We start from the raw sequence: 15,608 nt of genomic DNA on the forward strand, positions 1-15,608 counted from the left end.
TTGAATGTTAACTCACCTTGCATTTCTGGAGTAAAACAACTTGGTAGGAATTCACACACACACACACACATTCACTCACTCACACACTCTACATTTGATTGTCTAACATTTTGTGTATGATTTTTGCTTCTGTATACATAAAGGAGATGGGCCTATTTTCTTTTCTCATAATTGTCCTTTTAATTAGTGAATAGTATATAGAGGGTAGAGATTTAAAAGACCTTTTAAAAGGTCTTCTTCTTCTGTGATATAATACAATACAATATTACTCCATTTTTTAAAAATGACCTTTTTTATTTTCAAATAGTTTCAAATCTGCAGAAAAGATACAAACAGAGTTCCCTTTACCTCTCTCCCAGTTTTTCCTATTGCTAACATCTTATACTACCATACTATATTTTTCAAAATTAAAAAGCCAACATTTATACATTACTATTAACTAAACTTAAGACTTTTTTTGGATTTCACCAGTTTTCCTGTTAATGACCTTTTTCTGTTCTAGGACCCAATCCAGTATATCACATTCCACTTAGTTAGTTGTCATGTCTCCTTAGTCTTCTCTGGTCTATGACAGTTCCTCATTCCTTCCTTGTTTTTTATGATTTTGACAGTCTTGAGGAATATTTGTCTGATATTTTGTAGAATTGTCCTCAGTCTGGGTTTGGCTGATGTTTTTCTCATGATTAGACTGGAGTTATAGGTTTTGACAAAGAATACCACAGAAGCGAAGTAACCGTCTCATCACATCATAACAGAGAGTATGTAGTGTCTCCGTGACATCACTGGTGATGTGAAACATCATCACTTGCATAACATGGTGTTTGCTTGGTTTCTCCACTGTAAAGTTACTTTTTCTCCCATTTTATACTCTCTTTGGAATTCAATCATTAAGGCCAGCCCAGGACTGGACTTAAGGGGAAGATTAAGCTTCACCTCCACCTCCTTGGGGAGGAGATGGATGCCGGCGGGGGGGGGGGGGGGGGTGGCGGGGGGGAGGTTACCTACATATGGAATTCTTCTGTTGGCAAGATTTGTCTTCTCCCTCCCTCCTATTATTTATTTATTTATACACTCATTTATTTACTCCATTATGTTTTAATATGGATTCTTTATCATCTATATACATAATTACAACCTTAAAAACCTCTGGTTCCCCCACTGACATATAAACTCTTTGAGGAAAGGCTCTGTTTCTTTTTTATTTTTGTACACTCTATGCGTTTAGCATAGTCCCCTAATTTATAGTGGACTTCCAGTAATTATTTTGTAATGGATATCTTTCCACTTCAACTGAAAAGTACCCTTTCCTTATATAATAGCATTCTAAATCCAAAATAAAAGTAGATTTTAAAATAAGTAAAAGTAAACTCATGCATGATCACCCTGTAATAAGTATGTAAAAAAGCAAAGGGTACTGCAGAAATAACTTAACCATTGGAGTTGGATGTGTCTCCAAAAAATATTGAAGCCACATTTGGAAAGAAATTACAGTATTTGATAAGCCAAGGATATGACCTGCTGTGTGCTTTCCCTTTTTTGTTCAGATCACCAAAGGAGATTAAGACCCCGTTTTCTCCCGTCTCTGGAAAATTATCATCTGATGCAGTCACTCAGATAACAACAGAGAGTCCAGGAAAAACCATGTTTTCATCTGAGATTTTTGGTAATGCTGAAGATCGTGGACATGATATTCCAGAGCTCAGTACACAGAAGTTGGGCAAAGTTCCTGTCAAGTTTGCTTCATCATCTTCAGTCCAACAGATTACTGTTCTTCATGGCACAGATGGTAAGAGAATTTTAGGTCACATTACCAACTTTTGTGTGTCATTAACCAATAAATTTCTTGATTGGGTCTTTCTAGTTAGAAAACCTAATTTTAATTTTAAGCATTAGGTTGTACATGATGATAACATCTTTTATTTACATAGCTATGAAGAGAATATAATTTATTATGTTTTTACTTCAATTTCTAGTGAAGTTAACAACCTATGTGAAACTCATGCTACTTGTGGCTGACGTATTTTCAACTCATAATACTTGTCATAAGAATGCAAGTAGTTCATGAAAACATAAAAACTATAGAGGTTCAATTTTAGGGAGGTAGATAATTATTTGGCATTGTTTCTTTTACTATTGTTTTGCATGAGACAGTGAACAGATAGCAAACACAATACCAGTCTATTTCTTGCTCAAGAAACGTTGAGCAGGGACCCAGGTTGACTGTGACTCTGCTTTCTTTAAAACATGGAACCTTGGATTCATCATCATAGTCAACTGGAAGGGACGAAAAGCATGGAGGAGCACATGTTGGGAGGCTTTTATGGTCTAGGCCTAGGTGTGGCCCACATCACTTTCCACTGACTAGGAATAGTTTAGCTGTGCTTTCCAGGATGAAAAAGAAATGAGTTTTGGTGAACAGCTAGCAATTTCTACCATAAGGTCTACAACATTTAGAGTGTTCCTATGCTATCATGACAGTGATATTTTTATAGTGCTTACACTATATAACATTCAAAATTATAGCAAGTTATTTTCTTTTTCAGACCAGTAACTGGAAAGTTAAGTTCCCATTCTACCTCCAAATGAGGGTGGGAACTTTCAATTACTAATTTTAAAGTATTCAACAGTTTGTACAAATCTATTCAAAATAGATTTTAAGTGTTCCTACTTGTGCAAAAAGTTTATCTGTCTGTAGGTATAAATGGAATATGCCTAAATGTATAAAGAAAATTGCTTAGTTCCACATTTAAATTGCACTGAATTTAATTTGAATAAATACATTTATATGTTGAAATGGTTATATTTCTTTTCTTTTTTTTTTATTTTATTTATTTTATTTTGGCTGTGTCGGGTCTTCATCGCTGCGTGCAGCCTTTCTCTAGTTGCGGCGAGCGGGGGCTACTCTTCATTGCGGTGCACGGGCTTCTCATTGCGGTGGCTTCTCTTGTGGTGGAGCACGGGCTCTAGGCACGTGGGCTTCGGTAGTTGTGGTGCATGGGCTCAGTAGTTGTGGCTCGCGGGCTCTAGAGCGCAGGCTCAGTAGTTGTGGCACATGGGCTTAGTTGCTCCGCGGCATGTGGGATCTTCCCGGACCAGGGCTGGCACCCGTGTCCCCTGCATTGGCAGGCGGATTCTTAACCACTGAGCTATCAGGGCAGCCCGAGATGGTTATATTTCTTATACACTTTTATTGTGAAATAAAATTATGCCCCCCAAATGTATAGTCTAATCAATATCACACAGAACACCTTTAATGTGTCAGTTACCTATTGCCACCGTGATACTGTATAAGAACCTCGAAAATCTCAGTGCTTTATAACAACAGACATTTGCTTTCCTCACTCATGGGCTTATGAGTCCGTTGGAGTTTGGCATCAGGATGCAAAAACGGTTTGGGTCTGTTCCACATGCCTTGTACTGAAACCCAGGCTACTCTGGGCTATGCTGTTTTCATGTTGGTGGAAGAGCACAGGAGAGGAAATCCAACTGTGAAAGTGTATTTTATACCTCTTCTGACATCAAATGGATCAGTCTATAGAGAGCCCACAGTTCATGGTCTTACCTTTACATACAGGTACTTGGTAGAAAGGACTCCTTTAAAAGAGAAATATTATTTGGTTTAATAATAAAATATTTTTAACTCTGTGGATTCAGAAGTAAAATTTTAAAAAATATTTTAAAAGTATACAGAATAGGGCTTCCCTGGTGGCGCAGTGCTTGAGAATCCGCCTGGCAATGCAGGGGACACGGGTTCGAGCCCTGGTCTGGGAAGATCCCACATGCCGCAGAGCAACTAGGCCCGTGAGCCACAAATACTGAGCCTGCGTGTCTGGAGCTTGTGCTCTGCAACAGGAGAGGCCGCGATAGCGAGAGGCCCGCGCACCGCGATGAAGAGTGGCCCCCGCTTGCCGCAACTAGAGAAAGCCCTTGCACAGAAACGAAGACCCAACACAGCCAAAAATAAATAAATAAATAATAAAAATAAAGGAATTGCTTTAAAAAAAAAAAAAAGTATACAGAATAGCATGTTGAATTTATGACTATGTGTCCACTGCTCTGAATTAACAAATTAAGAGTAATATGCTATATGTTTATATTTAGTTCCATTTGCAAGTTTTTTGAAGAAATAAATTTTATGGTTGGACTTTCTTCTTTACCCTTCTCCAGTCCTTTCTTTCTCTCCCAGGAACAACCATTATTTGCTGAATAGTCGCTTCTTCCCCCAGAGATAGGCAGTCCAAAGTAACTTTAAGACTTCTGCATCCAAACATAAAGTTGTTGAGAATTTCAAAAAGCCACTTATCTTGCCTCTGAATTCTCCATCTCCACATGGTAACCATTCTTGCTCTGGGTCCATTGTAATTCTGCCCAATTGTTGTTGTCCATTTTCTGCAAACTTTGAACTAAATGGTAAATTTAACCATCACCACCAAGCTTTATATACACTGGTGGAGGAAGAAAACTACTAAGTCAATATCCTAACAATAATGACTACAGCAACGTCCAAAGAGAAGTAGAGGCTACAACCTATTTTTCCTGTTATTTAAATTCTTCCAGCCTCTATACATTTCTTCATTCTCCTTGAATTCAGCCAGGTTCTCATTGGCTGGGGTTTTGCCTGATAGGTTGGTACAAGTGTTCCTAAGTAGTCTAAGGCTTTGCTAGCCCTGCATAGGTTTAAGGTAATTTTTTGTTAATTTCTATGACCAGGCTTGGTAAAGTGGTCCCCTAGGTGTAAGCCATACTCCTACTGACTTTCTTCTTTTAAGGTAACCTTATTTCTCCCTGATAGTTAAGGTCAATTGTAGTTTTAGTCAACACTATGGCATCCTATTCCCTGTATTGTTTCAGTGACATAAAGAATGTAAAATGACTAGATGGCTCCTGTCTCCCGGTAGAAGTGCCCCTCCCTTATTTCTAAGATCTTCCATCAAACAAAGCAGAGTCACAGAGATAGAAAGCAAAAGATTTTAAAGGCTTCTGCCTTTGTTCCTAAATACATGCATTCTGTCTGTGGGATAGGCAAGTGCCACATGTGGTTCTGAGCACATGCCGTATTCAGTAAGCTAGCATTCCAGCCTCAGAAAGTGATGCCTCCCAGCTTGTGCCATGACAGTTATCAGTAAATTGTTCACTCGCTTTTTTGTTCTTGAGTTTACCATAGCTGTGGGTGATCAGGCTTGTGAGGAGAACAGTGACTCCCTTTAGTCGTCAGCCTTTTGTCTCATTTCCTTCACTATGAAGTCAGTTCCTTGGTTGGAAGCAGGGTACTAGTAATATGGATTCCATGTCAAATCATCAGAATCATGGAGTGGCCAAGGATGGTAACACAATTCTAAGTAGTTTATAAGTTGTTATTGCATCCAGAATGAAGGAGATCTCATTCTACTCTGGGACTATCAGACTCTGTCTAGAGTATTTTGATTTTTATAAACTAGACATGGGCAACTAGGAGTCCATCTAGAGGTGATTACAGGATGCAAGAGAAGACCATGGTCCATAAGGATAAACTGAAGAAGCTGTTGTGTTTAATCAGGAGAAGTGGTAGCTATCTACAAAATTCTATTTGAATGAGCAGTACAACCCCATGAATACTGAGGAGTAACCTAAACAAGAATTTTATAGGGCTCATGTGATGGCAATACTAATCCTTTGTGTAGGCATAGAAAAGGACAGTAGACTAAAAGGAGGGATGGGATATTTCTGAATGGGAAAATTGAATATTTAAAGATGTCATTTATTCCCAAATGAATTTAAACTCTAATGTAATTCTACTCAAAATTCTAATGGAATTGTTCTTTTGAACTTGTTTAATTGATCTTAAGTTTTTTCAGGAAGAATAATAAAGAAAATACTGGAAAAGAAGAGTAATGGGGAGGATAAATTTTAGCAGCAGCCAGTGGAGTGTTTTCATGGGATGCCTGGAAGTTGCAGACATTATTCTCACCCTTGACCTATGGGCCCAGACTCAGTCATATGTCCATACATGTCTGCAAGGGAGATTGGGAAATACAGTGTACAGATGAGCAGTATGTACCCAGCTAAATATCAAAATGCTGTTACAGAGACAGAGTTTCTACCACATCATGAAAGAAAAACAAGTGTATAGAAAAAGATTTCAGGGACTGCCCTGGTGGCGCAGTGGTTAAGAATCCACCTGCCAGTGCAGGGGACACGGGTTCGAGCCCTGGTCCGGGAAGATCCCACATGCCGCAGAGCAACTAAGCCCGTGCTCCACAACTACTGAGCCTGTGCTCTAGAGCCCGCGAGCCACAACTACTGAGCCCATGCTCCACAACTACTGAAGCCTGCATGCCTAGAGCCTGTGCTCCACAACAAGAGAAGCCACTGCAGTGAGAAGAGTGAGAAGCTCGCGCACCACAACGAAGAGTAGCCCCCCACACCGCAACTAGAGAAAGCCCGCGTGCAGCAATGAAGACCCAATGAAGCAAAAAAATAAGAAGAAGAAAAAGATTTCATCTTCTATAATAATCAAATTACTACCATGTCACAGACATTTTAGAAAGAATTTTAGCAGTTAGTATTTAAAAAAACGAAACTTTATAAATGACATAATTTTTCACTCTGAAATCAGGAAACTTATGTGAAATGGGGCAGCAGGGGAGAATGGGTATGCTATGAACAGGAAGTCTTTATTACAGAATTCTTTATTATTGAAAATTTAATCCAGCCTAAATTTTTAACATTATGAGAAGGGTTAAAAACACTTAATGTGTAGTAGAATGATAAAAAATGTGAAGATAGGAAATAAAATGAATATTTTATTATCAATGTAAAGTAGAAAAACTGAATTCCACATTATACATACTATACACAACTATGTAAACAAATAAGCAATACAGAGGAAAGACCTGTAGAAATACATTAAAATATTAATAATAGTTATCTTTGAGTGGTAAGACTTTGTCTTTTTTATTTCTGTGTATTTTTTTAATATTGAGAATTTATACTTTTATAATGGAAAACTTATTTTGAAAATCTGCCACATAGAAGAGAATTAGATTTACTTTCTATGACTCTGGAGGGAGAATCTTCAAAGATCAGTAGTAGGGGTTAACAACGACCAGGTTTGGGTTCAATATAAGATAAAGTGTTTCTTAGTTAGAGCCATCTAAATATGGAATAGATTGCTAAGAAGTCGTCTTCTCAATGAATCCTACCCTTACCACTCTATTTAAACTGCATCCTGCTGCAATTTCCCAAATACTTCTAATCTTCCTCAGCATTTTCTAATTTTTTGGGGGGGGGAGTGGCTGTTTTGGGTCTTTGTTGCTGCACACGGGCTTTCCCTAGCTGTGGTGAGTAGGGGCTACTCTTCGTTGTGCTGCATGGGTTTCTTATTGTGGTGGCTTCTCCTGTTGCAGAGTGCGGGCTCTAGGCGCACAGGTTTCAGTAGTTGCAGCACGAGGGCTCAGTACTCGCAGCACAAGGGCCCTAGAGCACGTGGGCTTCAGTAGTTGCGGCACATGGGCTCAGTAGTTGTGGCGCTCGGGCTCTAGGGCGGGCGGGCTTTGGTAGTTGTGGCACGCAGGCTCAGTAGTTGTGGTGCACAGGCTTAGTTGCTCCACAGCATGTGAGATCTTCCCAGACCAGGTATCGAACCCCTGTCCCCTGCATTGGCAGGCAGATTCTTAACCCACTGCACGACCAGGGAAGTCCCAGTATTTTCTAATTTTTTATGTCACTAATAATTTATAAAAACACTAGATGATTTACTTATTTAGTATGCTAATTGTTTACTGTCTATCTCCCTCTTCTAGAATGCTAGTTTACTGATACATTCCAAGAATCTTGACCACTGCTTGGCACATTAAAGGTACTTAATATTTGTTCAGTTAATTAATAAATGTTTTCTTATTAATTATTCTGATCTTTATGTCCTTAGGCCAGCCTTTACTGTTGCCATATAAGCCTTCTGGTAGTACAAAGATGTACTATGTTCCCCAATTAAGACAAATTCCTTCATCTCTGGATTCCAAGTCAGACACCACCATTGAGAGCTCACACTCAGGTATTATGCAGAAATTATTCAAAATTTTACTTTTTGAAATTTTATTTGTGGATTGGCTGTTTAATTCTGGATGACATATGAAAGCTCAGTGCTATTTAATCTTTAAGTGAAACATGGAGATTTTCATGACACAGTCTCTGGTTCAGATAGGTGAGTTATTTGGTCAGATGTATTGTGTACACTCAAACATTTGATAAATATTTGAAGAAAATTGTATGAACAGTTACTTGTTTGGGTTAGTGGACTCCATCTAGGACAAAGGTTTCCAAGTTTTCTCTGTTCACAGTCACCTTAGTGTTTGGGTGATTTCTTTTCTCATCATCGTGGGGATATAAATCATCAGCAGCATATAAATACATGAAGTATTTTTTCAGATACTAAGCTATTATGTTATTAGGGTATAAAAATACTTACCGTTTTGATCTTACAGCTTAATAAGCAAAAATATTTTTGGTTTTGTGTTTGAAAGAAAACATTTTACTTTGTTCAGAAATATGCATAATTACTTGCTAACGAGATATGTGTGGCTATTAGGGCACAGTTTCTCACACCTTGAGATGAGATTGGACACAACCACCCTCATTTATTGCTTTTGTTACAGAAACTGTCAAAAATCCAACTCTGCAGAGATACAGACAGCAGCATTGAAAGGAATGTAGCAGTATCTAATGTTGAAACTTTAAACTATCTTTAGCTATTAGTTTTTGTCCTGTACACCAGATATTACATATCACTGTTTCTCTAGAGTTTTAAAATATCCCACAACATCCCTGTGAGATCACCACAATAGAACTGCAGATTTAGAAAATGAATAGCATCCTGTGGAGGAACTGAATAAATATTTTCTGTGGAAAATTATAAGGATACGGAGTTGGTATGGTGCGGGGTTTTGATTGTTGGGATAACATATTGATTGGTCCACAGGAGTTGACTTGGTTCCGTGTAGATATAAATTGTTCATGATTTGTCAATAGACATCTTTATAGGTGTAGAAATTAAAAAGAAAGTAGTTGTCCCTGGTCTTATGCAGATTTTCTGTTAATTTTAAGAGGACCCAACTAGTATCTAATGGTAACTGAGTTAAAGCCCCTGATATAATTGCTCCTGATTTCCCACTGTGATGCCACTGAAAAAAAGAACCACAAAATGCTCATATGTTAGGATTGATTATGAAGCCTATAACCAGGAACTGGAAGAAATTTTCACTACCTGCATGGCTATGATTTTAAAAATTCACTTAGTGGCTACGAGACATAAAACAAGCTTACTTAATTGATTGTAGGTAGGAAAATCTTTTATCTCAGTCTCACTTTCAGCCCCCTAGTTCAGAAGACAGAATGTACCAATAGAAGTGTAATCAGGTGTTCCAGTATTTTTTGAGGCCTCCTGTGTACTTCTATTCATTTACATCCTAACTCTTCCCTTTGGAGACATTAACTTTGAGAAAAATTGGACAGTAGTGGGAAGAGGAAATGACTACTCAGGGATGGTACACTGTATCCTGAGAAATACTGTCCGTATAAATAAAGTACTGAATGCATCAATTAGACAAGAAGAGATCTGTTGGCTATATATACTTGAGGTTGTCATTTATCATGTTCTGCATCTATTCTGAGAGTGAGGGAGTTGACAGAAGAAAATAATAGTTTCTTAGACCAGTAGAGCTGATCTAGCTGAAAGCCTAGGAATTGTTCTGATAGATAGTGTCTATTAGTGTGTTGTGATTCTATAGATACTAGAAAGATCCAACTAGAGTTTGGGGCCAAGGGCAAGTCATAAACCGTTGCAGATATTTGGACCAAATAATTTCTCCTCAGTTGAGAATGAGTAAACAATTGAACTCATAAAATTCTTTTAAAGACAAAAACAAAGGGACTTCCCTCGTGGCGCAGTGGTTAAGAATCCGCCTGCCAATGCAGAGGACACGGGTTCCAGCCCTGGTCCGGGAAGATCCCACATGCCACAGAGCAACTAAGCCTGTGCGCCACAACTACTGAGCCTGCGCTTTAGAGCCTGCGAGCCATGACTACTGAAGCCCGCATGCCTAGAACCCATGCTCCGCAACAAGAGAAGCCACCGCAATGAGAAGCCCGCGCACTGCAACGAAGAGTAGCCCCCGCTCGCCGCAACTAGAGAAAGCCCGTGCACAGCACCGAAGACCCTACACAGGCAAAAATAAAAATAAATAAATTAAAAACAAAACAAAAACAAAAAAACAAGGCAAAGGTAACCTCGCAAAGAAAGAGATAGATGTTAGAGATTTACTCATTAGGTCAAGTAACACTCTGAAGTAGTAACAGGATTTCATTTATATCTGACAGTAAGTTCTGTGAAGATAGGTACTATGCCTTTTTTTTTGTAAGCCATTTTATACCTCATACCAATATATAATATAGATGTTATTTTGATATTCATTTAAAGACATTTAAATACTTTATGTACTAGTACTGTCAATAGGAGCAAAAAGCCATGGGGAGAGAACTGGCTGGGAGTTTTAAAACAAAGTGAGGAGTTAATAGCAGAAAAAAATGGTGGAGTAAAGACCTCCAACATTTTGCCCTGTGATAAAAGCAACAGAATTTTGGCAAAACTTTATGGAAAACTTTTCCAAAACTCTGGAAATTAACCAAAGGCTTGTAGCTTTTGTAGTAAGCATTTATTCAAGAAAAATGGCTGAACCTTGATAAGAATAGTAATAAGCTTGTGGCATTTTACCTTGCCCTATTCTCATTGCCATACTCAGCTCAGTGATTGATAACCTTGAAAAATATCAGCCTGCATTCCCAGGACTGGAGGGAGCAGAACAGAGCTGGACCTCTTTCACAATTTCATTCCCAAAGAATTGTCAGTATTTGACCTGTCTGATGGCTCTCTGGAAGACTCCACTCAAAAGGCTTATCTTTATTCGACCTTACTCAGAGCTATCCAGTGCGTATGAGCCTCTGTGTCTATGTGTGAGGTGTTTGTCAAAAAACACTTACAGGCAAGTGTTTTATTTTAGTTTCTTAAATATTTATTTATTTAATTTATTTATTTTGGCTGTGCCGGGTCTTAGTTGCACCACTCAGGATCTTCGTTGCGGCATGCGGACTCCTTAGTTGCAGGACCTAGTTCCCTGACCAGGGATCGATCCCAGGGCCCCTGCATTGGGAGCTCGGAGTCTTACCCCCTAGACCACCAGGGAAGTCCCCAAGCAACTGTTTTAATGTCACAATGCATGAGGCAGTGGATAACACTTGAGACAAACAATAGACTAACCAAAAGCTTTATCGGAAAAACTGAGGATGAGATGTCCATAGATATGTTGAAAAGCACTGATATATTCCTAGGACTCTAGAAGACCACAAGTGTGCACAGGCCTGAGTGCATGCTCAGGAAAGATCTGAGAGGGGCCTACCCTTTACCTTTGGCTGCCCTTGAGGCTCTGGGCAAGAAGAAAGGGAAGGCTAAGGCCGAATTGATAACTCCCTGCCCTCAGCGTTGATGGCTATGTGCACGTAGTCCCTCGGCAAAGACTGGGAGATTTATTGTTTCTAGATGTTTAAGGATATCTCCATCTAGGCATTAGCTGACCACTAAGCTAGTTGAGTGGCAGCTTCAGTAGACTTTATAGAATTTGTTCAGAAAAGTTACTTAAAAAAAAAAAAACAGCGTAAAGCAACAGCAGGAAACCCTAGGGAGGTAGTAGACTCTGATTTCCAGGGTTGTCACATTATATTTTTTAAGATGTCCAGTTTTCAACAAAAAGTTACAAGATATGGAAATTCAAAGTAAAAAAATATATATATGGACCATACAAAAGAAAAATAGCAGTTTAGAAACTGTCTGTGAGGAATCTCAGACATTGGACTTACTAAATGAAGATGTTAAAATAGCTATTTAAAATATGTTCAAAGAACTAAATGAAACCATGTCTAAAGAAGTATAAGAACAGTGTCTTACCAAATAGAGAATATCAATAAAGAGAAATTACAAAAAAGAACCAAATAGAAGATCTGTAGTTGAAAAGTACAATAACTAAAATAAAAAATTGACTGGAGAAAGCTCAGTATCAGACTTGAACAGGCAGAAGTATGAGTCAGTGAACATGAAGATAGGCCAATTGAGATTATCCAGTGTGAGAAACAGAAAGAAAAAAGAACGAAGAGAAATTAACAGAATCTCAGAGTCCTATGGGACACCTTCAAGCATCCTATTATACACATAATGGGAGTTCCAGATGAAGAGACAGAAAAAGAGACTGAAGGAGTATTTGGAGAAATAATGGCCTAAAATTTCACAAATTTGATGACTGCTGTTAATCTGCACATCCCAAAAGCTCAAGGAAGTCCAAGCATGATACAGTCAAAGAGAGCCACATCTACATACATCATAAACCATCAAATGACAAAGACAGTGTTAAAGCAGCAAGAGCGGAGTTATCATGTACAAAGAATCTTCAATAAGACTAATTGCTGATTTTTCATCAGAAACCATAGAGGCCAGAAGGCATTGCAATGACATATGCAAAGAGCTGAGGAAAAAAACCTGCCTACCAAGTATTCTGTACCTAGCAAAACTACCCTTCAGAAATGAAGGAGAGATTAAGACATTCTCAGATAAACAACAGTTGAAAGACTCCACTGCTAGCAAACTGACCCACAGAAAATACTAAAGAGATTTTTTTCAAGATGGAATGGTGAACACCAGACAGTAACTTAAATCCACATGAAAAAAGTACTAAAGGTAACTACATAAGGAAATACAAAAGACAGTATAAATGTATTTTTGTTTGTAATTCAGTTTTTCTCCTATATGACTTAAAAGACAAATGCAGTATAAGCAAGTCCCAAATACACACAAAAAAAACTAACAGAATTAAAATGATAAAACCTGACACTATATTTTTAAATAAATAAATTTATTTATTTATTTATTTGTATTTTTATTTTTGGCTGCGTTGGGTCTTCGTTGCTGCGCGCGGGTTTTCTCTAGCTGTGGCGAGCAGGGGCTACTCTTTGTTGTGGTGCGCGGGCTTCTCGTTGCGGTGGCTTCTCTTGTTGAGGAGCACGGGCTCTAAGTGCATGGGCTTCAGTAGTTGTGGCTCTTGGGCTCTAGAGCGCAGGCTCAGTAGTTTTGGCACACGGGCTTAGTTGCTTCGTGGCATGTGGGATCTTCCCAGACCAGGGCTCGAGCCCGTGTCCCCTGCACTGGCAGGCGGATTCTTAACCACTGTACCACCAGGGAAGTCCGAAAAACTGACACTATTAAAGGGAGAAATATTTCAAGCCAATAGCAAAAGGTCATATATTGTATAATTCCATGTATATGAAATGTCCAGAATGAGCAAATCCGTATAGACAGAAAGTAGATTAGTGGATGCCAGGGGATGTTGGGGAGGGGAAAATAGGGAGTAACAGCTAACATATACAAGATTTCTTTGTGGGGGGCGTGACAAAAATGTTCTGGAATTAGATAACAATATTGGTGGTGAAAATACTAAGAACTAGTGAATTGTACACTTACTTTAATTGGTGAATTTTTTTTTTTTTTGAATCTTGTAGAAGTTTTTATTTCAGTGATTAAAAGAACGCAGTAAATGGAAAGTATGCTGGTTTACATTAGGCATGCACCTCTACCTGAAACTGCTGTTAGTTTTTTTTTGTTTTTCTTTTTTTAAATTTATTTATTTATTTATTTATGGCTGTGTTGGGTCCTCGTTTCTGTGCGAGGGCTTTCTCCATTTGCGGCAAGCGGGGGCCAATCTTCACCACGGTGCGCGGGCCTCTCACCATCGCGGCCCCTCTTGCTGCGGAGCACAGGCTCCAGACGCGCAGACTCAGTAGCTGTGGCCCACGGGCCCAGCTGCTCCGTGGCACGTGGGATCCTCCCAGACCAGGGCCCGAACCCGCGTCCCCCGCACTGGCAGGCAGACCCCCAACCACTGCGCCACCAGGGAAGCCCTGCTGTTAGTTTTTGACTGGCCTAAATCTTTATAACTTATTTTTTCATTTAGGCACATCTTTAAATTTTTTTGGACCCTGACATACAGGGTAAGTTAACTTCTTCCTTGTGGCAGTTTAGTATGAGAATTATGTTCACTGGCTAGATTCCTTTAACTAAAGGCCTCTAGACTCTCAGGCTACCTGTACTAGCTCAAGACTGTACTTTATATATAGATATTTAAGTGAATCACAGTATAAGGGAGGGAGATAATCTAGAAAGGTGAAATGTACTGTATGAATACTCCATACATTTTTTTTCTAGCACAGATAATCAAACACTAGATAAGGAGGCCTACAGTCAAGTACCAAATTACTCTTTCCCCCACTGCTGCCCTTTCTGAGAGACACAAAGATGTATATCGATCTCTCCAGAAATCTGAAAGGAATCCACACAAATAACAGATTATTACCTATGTGGTCCCACATATCAAATTATAGAGCAGTTCCACTATTAAAATTATAGGAAGCAGTTAATGGGACTATGAGGAAAGCATCGTCCCACATACAGTAACATACACCTAGTAGAGTTTTCCATTCATCTGTCAATTGTTTTCCCAAGATTAGCATTAAAAAACACAACCCCAAACACATTTGACCCTCAAACCACCCCCACACACAAAAATTGGTCTTTGTTCATTCTCAGATGACAGGATGTCCCAAGAGTGACAAAGGTGGGAGCCGATCCCCCCACAGCCTTTTCTTCAACCATCCCATCAACTGCTCTTCATTTCTTGAACTACCTTCCTTTTCCAGAGAGGTAATAATCAGGTCAGTCAGAAAGGCTTTCTGAGAAGACTGGCTTGGATTTCTGGGTCTGTTCCAGTCGATTCAAGATGAATTGGCTTGTATCAATGAAGCGCTCAACGCAGTTCACAAAACAGGCCTCAGCCCGACTGTCCAACTTTGGCCCAGGCTTGTCCATGCACATTTCCCAACAAAGTTCCGTCATCTGGTGCACCAGCTGCTGGAAGCACTTCTTCTGAGTCTCTACCTCGATGAAATGCTGCAGCTGCGGGTCGACCGAGCCCAAACCCGCTGCGGAGGAAGACGAGGAGGACGCCATCCCAGCGCGGCCACGCGTGCCGAGACAAACTCCGCACCAACTCACCGACCTTCACGTGTCTCCGCGGCGGAACCCTTAATTGGTGAATTTCATGTTTTGTCTCAATTTAGAAAAAAAAGTGTGTGTGTTGGGGGGGGTGTGGGCAGGAATGAACATATGAAGGAAAAGACTGCCTAAAACTGTAAAGATTTGGTAACAGATTTAAAATACATTTTGCAGGCAAAAAGGGTGGAATTAACATGAAGGAAGTTAAATTAGTGATGAGGACAAATCTGAGAGTCTGCAAAATTACAGAGGAAAAAGAAGAAGAAAATGAAAATGCTGTGAAAGATGATGAGAGACATAAGAAACATAGCTAAGTAAACCAAACCAAGAATTATATCTGTAGCTGAGGAAGAAAGTAATATTCAAACACTTAATTGAATAAAACATCCTCCTCCTGAAAAGGGGAACACTGTATGCAGATTGAAAGTTGCCATAAAAATCCAGGGAAAAATCAGAGACTGAGACACATATCAGAAAAAGATTT

General features: G+C 39.3%; 2 long non-coding RNA genes and 1 pseudogene across 3 annotated transcripts; 2 read left to right on the top strand and 1 right to left on the bottom strand.

Moving 5' to 3' along the window:
- The first annotated feature begins 269 nt into the window (after positions 1 to 269).
- On the top strand, positions 270 to 12,720 carry LOC309654008. The gene is made up of 2 exons (XR_014259715.1): positions 270 to 1,786; positions 7,907 to 12,720. It is a non-coding gene; the product is annotated as an uncharacterized lncRNA (long non-coding RNA).
- Positions 3,184 to 6,854, top strand: LOC309654007. Its single transcript, XR_014259714.1, has 2 exons — positions 3,184 to 3,682; positions 4,013 to 6,854. It is a non-coding gene; the product is annotated as an uncharacterized lncRNA (long non-coding RNA).
- A 1,259-nt stretch (positions 12,721 to 13,979) lies between the features above and the next one.
- Positions 13,980 to 15,600, bottom strand: LOC309654005 (mitochondrial import inner membrane translocase subunit Tim8 A pseudogene; annotated as a pseudogene). The gene has a single exon. The product of its transcript is annotated as a mitochondrial import inner membrane translocase subunit Tim8 A pseudogene (transcript).
- Positions 15,601 to 15,608: the final 8 nt, after the last annotated feature.

This window comes from Balaenoptera physalus (genome assembly GCF_965194825.1).
Source record: "Balaenoptera physalus genome assembly, contig: HAP1_SCAFFOLD_1638, whole genome shotgun sequence".
Lineage (NCBI taxonomy): Eukaryota > Metazoa > Chordata > Mammalia > Artiodactyla > Balaenopteridae > Balaenoptera > Balaenoptera physalus.